This window comes from Amblyraja radiata, chromosome 16 (genome assembly GCF_010909765.2).
Source record: "Amblyraja radiata isolate CabotCenter1 chromosome 16, sAmbRad1.1.pri, whole genome shotgun sequence".
Taxonomy (NCBI): domain Eukaryota; kingdom Metazoa; phylum Chordata; class Chondrichthyes; order Rajiformes; family Rajidae; genus Amblyraja; species Amblyraja radiata.
The window spans coordinates 48,890,610-48,896,470 of NC_045971.1; the positions used below are offsets into that span (position 1 = coordinate 48,890,610).

The 5,861-nt window shown below is 45.4% G+C and overlaps 1 non-coding gene across 1 annotated transcript; it reads left to right on the forward strand.

Annotated features, from left to right (window-relative positions):
• The first annotated feature begins 716 nt into the window (after window positions 1-716).
• Window positions 717-908, forward strand: LOC116982356. Its single transcript, XR_004414443.1, has one exon. It is a non-coding gene; the product is annotated as a U2 spliceosomal RNA (small nuclear RNA).
• Window positions 909-5,861: the final 4,953 nt, after the last annotated feature.

The following is a 5,861-nucleotide window of genomic DNA, read 5'->3' on the forward strand; positions in this document are numbered from 1 at the left end:
TGAGCACCACACTAAACCAGACAGCAGTACCTCTACGTGTCCACCAGGGGCGTCTTCCTCATGGTACTGGTGAAAGCTCGGGGCCTGCATGCCAAACCTGTAGCATTTTAGGCCAAGGCCCAGAGCAGGCCGCAGGGGAAAATGTGCCACCCCCCAACAAACATCGTCCCTACAAGAACAAGGAACCAGAAACCGAAGAAAACAACAATGAAGACAGATAAGTATGGTTCCTACCATCACATAAAGGTTAAGGGTTGTACTAACAAGGGGTGGATGAATCACGCCTGGTTAGGAAGCTATCACTCTTGGTATTTATATACCAAAAAATAAATACAAGGGGAATAGAATTAATATCTTGCCACCAATTCAGCAAGCACCCCAAGTGGTCTACCCTCCCACGATGGTGAATGTCGCACCATCGTTGATAAACCACTTGAGTATTTCACCAGGTATACCCATTCATGGGATTTGTAACTACTACCATGGATCCAAGGATACTTTATGGTAGACATCGACCTTGAAGATGCACACTATTCAGTACCTTCTCATATAAGTTTCGGATATACCGCAATTACCTGGATGGAGTAACCATAATGAGCGTTGCGGCATTTAAGTCAAAGTTATCCAGAATCAACTAGCCCTGACACTTAGAAACATTCCGTCATGGCATGTCTATATATTAACGACAAACTATCCTTGGATACAGCTTTAGCTGCATCGCTTCTCGGCCTTTTGGCTAAGATCAAGTGTAGTATCTGTTCTTATCAGTTTAATAATCTGATTCGTCCCTTATCTAGGGACCATATATTAAATTGAATTTTGGAACAGGGAGATGGAATAGGGGCTTGCTCCGTCCACTCCACGCATCGACCCAGTATTGCAGTGCCTCTGGGAATGGTGTACAAAATATATATCCAGATATTTACGTTGACCATCCACAACGTTGTTATCTGGTATTCATTAAGACTATCAGTCATGGTGCATTAACCACCAATCAACTACGTGGCAAAGTAATTGGGATATAGCAGCATTACCAGCTACTGAACTTTGTACCTTTCCTATGAGCTGAGATACTAGTGTTCAAAACTATCTCCATACCTGTAATATGGGGGCAAATGGATTAATCTGTAGTGTTATCATGGAATTTATCGGCAGGAAGGATTATGGTTGTACACTTCCACCTGTTTTGAGTAACATCTTATGTGTCCTGATGTGTTACTGAGCTTGTAATACTTAATGCCAATATGAATTGACTTAAACATGTTATATATTAACTTACTTAATTCTAGTGAAGCATTTGCTCAGTAATCCACCAAATTTGCATGTCCGTTTATAAGATAACAACATCAGTGGTGGCATATACCAAACCACTTGGGCGGAGAACATCGATATTAGGGGACAATTTATTAACAATTGGAAACCGTATGTCGTCAAACATGTTTGACCATCAGTAACTCACCTATCAGGTGAGCTAAATACTGTAAACATACATTTAAACCAAAAATATTTGCTGAAATCACTAAGCAATATGGACACCAGATATCGATGCATTGTATCCAATTAAATCACCACGTACTAACTTACGTCACATGAAACCAATCTCAAGGCAGCGGCAATGGAGACATTCCCGCGTATTGAGGGGTGGGGGGAACCTAATCTCTATGTTTTCCTTTCCTTCTACCTCTTCAATAGGTACTACGGCTTCATCAGTCGGGTACTACGCAAATTACAGTGGACCAAGTCCACAAGCATGGTTTCCAGTGATCCTCGACATGGTCATTAAAAGAATTGCAGAATTGGGAAGACCATTGCTGTGCTTGGATCAGGAGCACTATCAACCTGATGACAGCATTCCGTCGCATATCCTAGGGAACATACCTGAGGAGCATCAAGAAATGGTACACTGTTTCCAAAACAGGAATTACACATTCAACTATAACAAAAAACTGTACTGGAGCTCCTGGCAGGTCTTCACCACAATGAAGGACATGTTCTGTTAGCCTACTCAATTTGGGTACCGCTCACTGGTGATCAGATACAGGAGAGGTATATCAATCCATTCCCCAGAAATAGGTACACCCAAATTGGGATGTCAGTGAAATCCTGACATACCTTAGGGGATGATCACCAGCCAGGTCACTCACTCTGGAACAGCCTACCCTGAAGATGGACATGCTGGTGGCCTTACATCAACACAAAGAGCCAGCTCTCCCATCTACTGCGATGGGACAACATGGTTATAACACCAGATAGTGTCACATGCCCATTCAAGGGTTGGCCAAACAGAACAGACCAGGAACATCAGGTCCAGTCATGAAATTCCGGGCATACCCACCTGAACCACGTTTTATGTGTCATGACCCACTTAGAGATCGACACAATAAGGAATACCGAGGGAGAGGAAAAAGCCTTATGGGTCAGCCACAGGAAACCTCATGGTCGGGTGACGAGCTAAACTATCTCTAGTGGCTCAAGCAGGTACTGGGAGTTGCTGGAGTAAATACTAACGTGCATAAAATCTTATTCCACCAGAACAGCTTCCACGTCAGTAACTAAGAGGATGGACGAGCCTATGGACCACATCCTGGCTACTGCAGGGTGGTCTAGCGAGTATACGTTCCAAACTTTTATAACAAACCACTGACAGAACCTGTATCGTTTGCAGAAAAAGAATCTGCAAAAAATATATAATTTAAGCCCGGGGGAGCAATTGGTCTTGTTGTTGTTAATAACACCATTATTGTTTTTACAAACAGATTCATGGTTGATTACGATAACATACTTCCTCCCTCGAATGACTTCGGCAGCGAGTGAAGTATGAACTGTTACACGGTTTGAAATCACAGAGCTTTGAAGTCTTCACGTAGTCACTCACGTGACTCCGAAGTAAAATAGTAAGATTAAACGAGAATTTACCAGTTTGAAGTTTGATCTGTATTTTATGAGGAGTTACGATGAGGGATTACGTGCCCTCCGCTCCCACCCTCATTATATGGATCAAACTAATAAATTGATGTCTCCTTATCTTTACTATGTTTACTTCAAATAACTGTGTCTATCTGTGATTCCACACCGCTGCTTGGAAGTATGCCGCGCCTGCGCACTGAGCGGGTTCTTCACGTAATCCCTCATCGTAACTCCTCATAAAATACAGATCAAACTTCAAACTGGTAAGTTCTCGTTTAATCTTACTATTATCCACTTTGGTGGCAAAAACAGGAAAGTCGATTATTATCTGAATGGTGGTCGATTAGGAAAGGGGGAGATGCAACGAGACCTGGGTGTCATGGTACACCAGTCATTAAAAGTAGGCATGCAGGTGCAGCAGGCAGTAAAGAAGGCGAATGGTATGTTAGCATTCATAGCAAAAGGATTTGAGTATAGGAGCAGGGAGGTTCTACTGCAGTTGTACGGGGTCTTGGTGAGACCACACCTGGAGTATTGCGTACAGTTTTGGTCTCCTAATCTGAGGATAGACATTCTTGCCATAGAAGGAGTACAGAGAAGGTTCACCAGAATGATTCCTGGAATGTCAGGACTTTCATATGAAGAAAGACTGGATAGACTCGGTTTGTACTCGCTAGAATTTAGAAGATTGAGGGGGGATCTTATAGAAACGTGCAAAATTCTTAAGTGGTTGGACAGGCTAGATGCAGGAAGATTGTTCCCGATGTTGGGGAAGTCCAGAACAAGGGGTCACAGTTTAAGGATAAAGGGGAAATCTTTTAGGACCGAGATGAGGAAACTTTTTTTCACACGGAGAGTGGTGAATCTCAGGAATTCTCTGCCGCAGAAGGTAGTTGAGGCCAGTTCATTGGCTATATTTAAGAGGGAGTTAGATGTCGCCCTTGTGGCTAAAGGGATCAGGGGGTATGGAGAGAAGTCAGGTACAGGATACTGAGTTGAATGATCAGCCATGATCATATTGAATGGCGGTGCAGGCTCGAAGGGCCGAATGGCCTACTCCTGCACCTATTTTCTATGTTTCTATAACCTAGCAATTTCTAACAAGTAATTCTGGGACATAACATTACCCACCACACACCCTCATACTGTATTTATAAGAACTCTAGCGCATGCACCCAAATCTCACAGTCAGTGATGGAAATGGAGGGTGTATGCAGGGGGGCGGCATTCCCCTACTTTTCAGTTTTCAGTTTCCATTCTGTGCGTGAATTTGCAGCTTTATCCAGCGCTACTTAATCCAAGGGTGAGCGGCCAGACGGACGAAAGCAACAATCATAGAGCGGAATAGATGACATTTCGGGTCGAGGCCCTTCTTTAGACTGAGTCAGGGGAAAGAGGAACAAGAGATATAGACGGTAATAAGGACAAATGAATGGAAGATGTGCCTATATCTACCATTTCCCTTTCTCTTGACTGTCTGAAGATGGGTCTCGACCCGAAATGTCACCTATTCCGGTCTATGATCGTTGCTTTCGTCAGTCAGTCCGCGCATTCGTTCGCTCTTGGTACTGGCGCTTCTCCCCTCAGACTCCGCCAAACAAACACACACACACACACACACAGCATGTCTGGCAGATCGGTGCGGGCCGAGACCAGGAGCAGGGCAAAGGATGACATCAAATGGGTCATGGCAGATATCGAAAAAGTATGGGAAAGGTAAGGGGGGGGGGGGGGGGGAGAGGATGGCTTGAGTGGGTGCAGAGTTTTCTGCAGCTCCTTCCAAATGGCAATATTTTGTATGTTCAAAGTTAATAAGGAGGACTGGGCAGGAATGTCAAAATGATCACCTATAGCTGAGAAAAAAAAGATCATTTGTGCATGAAGAAGCCATGACCTAAGCAAAGATACTAGAGCGGAGACAGAAGCCAGTTACGGAAATGATACTGAAGATAACCCATTACCCTACTACAGCTTTTTCGTCGAGCGGACTATCTTGCTCCGCTATAGGACCTTTGGTTTCCTGTCTCCATGAGATGGAGAGTGTGGAGAAAAGTGGCGCTGCAAGGGCAGTCCACGTCTTTCACCAGCTCATTGGAACGTTTTCCAATTCCATAATGACTATCTAAGAAGTTGGCCCTCAACAGACCTGGCGTCTCTCCGCCGCAAACGGAGTTCATTACCTGGACGCTCAACTTGTAGACCACCCGCTCCTTCCTGAAGCGGATATCAAACAGTTGTAAACCGCTGGCGGGACTGGGGCGGAACGAGAACTCCCAGTCAAAGTAGCGAACGTGATTGTTTACAATGTGGTATCTTGGTCCACGTGGCTCGAACTGGAGGGGGCCGAGGGTTTGAAACTTCTGGATCTCTCTCGCTCTCTCACTCCCTCTCTCTCACCCTCTTGGATCGGCATTCCCGGAATCATTTGCCGTTTTGCGGGGAGGGCTGCATCTGCGGTGACATCCTGTTGGGGGGGGGGGGGCAGCCCAGGCCCGTGGCGGCTCCTGGGCTGTTCCCTCCACGGGTGCCACCTGGCCCGCTGAGTACCTCCAGCACTCTGTGTTTTTGTTTGGCTCTGGAGTTAAAGGTGAACCTGGGGTGACTGGGATAGCTCAGCAGGACGGGCGGCGGCTCTGGGGAGTGGGTGGCGGTTCGGGTTGACACCCTTCTGCAGACAATCACAAGTACTCTCACCAACGAGAGTTCAGTTTAATATGAAGAAGCGACTTCTCTCTAGAGTACAGTGCTGGAGGAACTCAATGGGCTAGGCGGCATCCGTGGAGGGAATGGATTCGGAGATGTTTCGGGCTAGGGTTCTTCTTCAATAGGAAGGAACTGCACATCAAAGATACTAGAGCGGATACGAGTATCTTTGCTGCAGATCAGGAAATGAATTCTGATTTTATTGTTTTCCTATTTAAAAATTTTTGTGCCCGATTATTTGGCGGCCAATC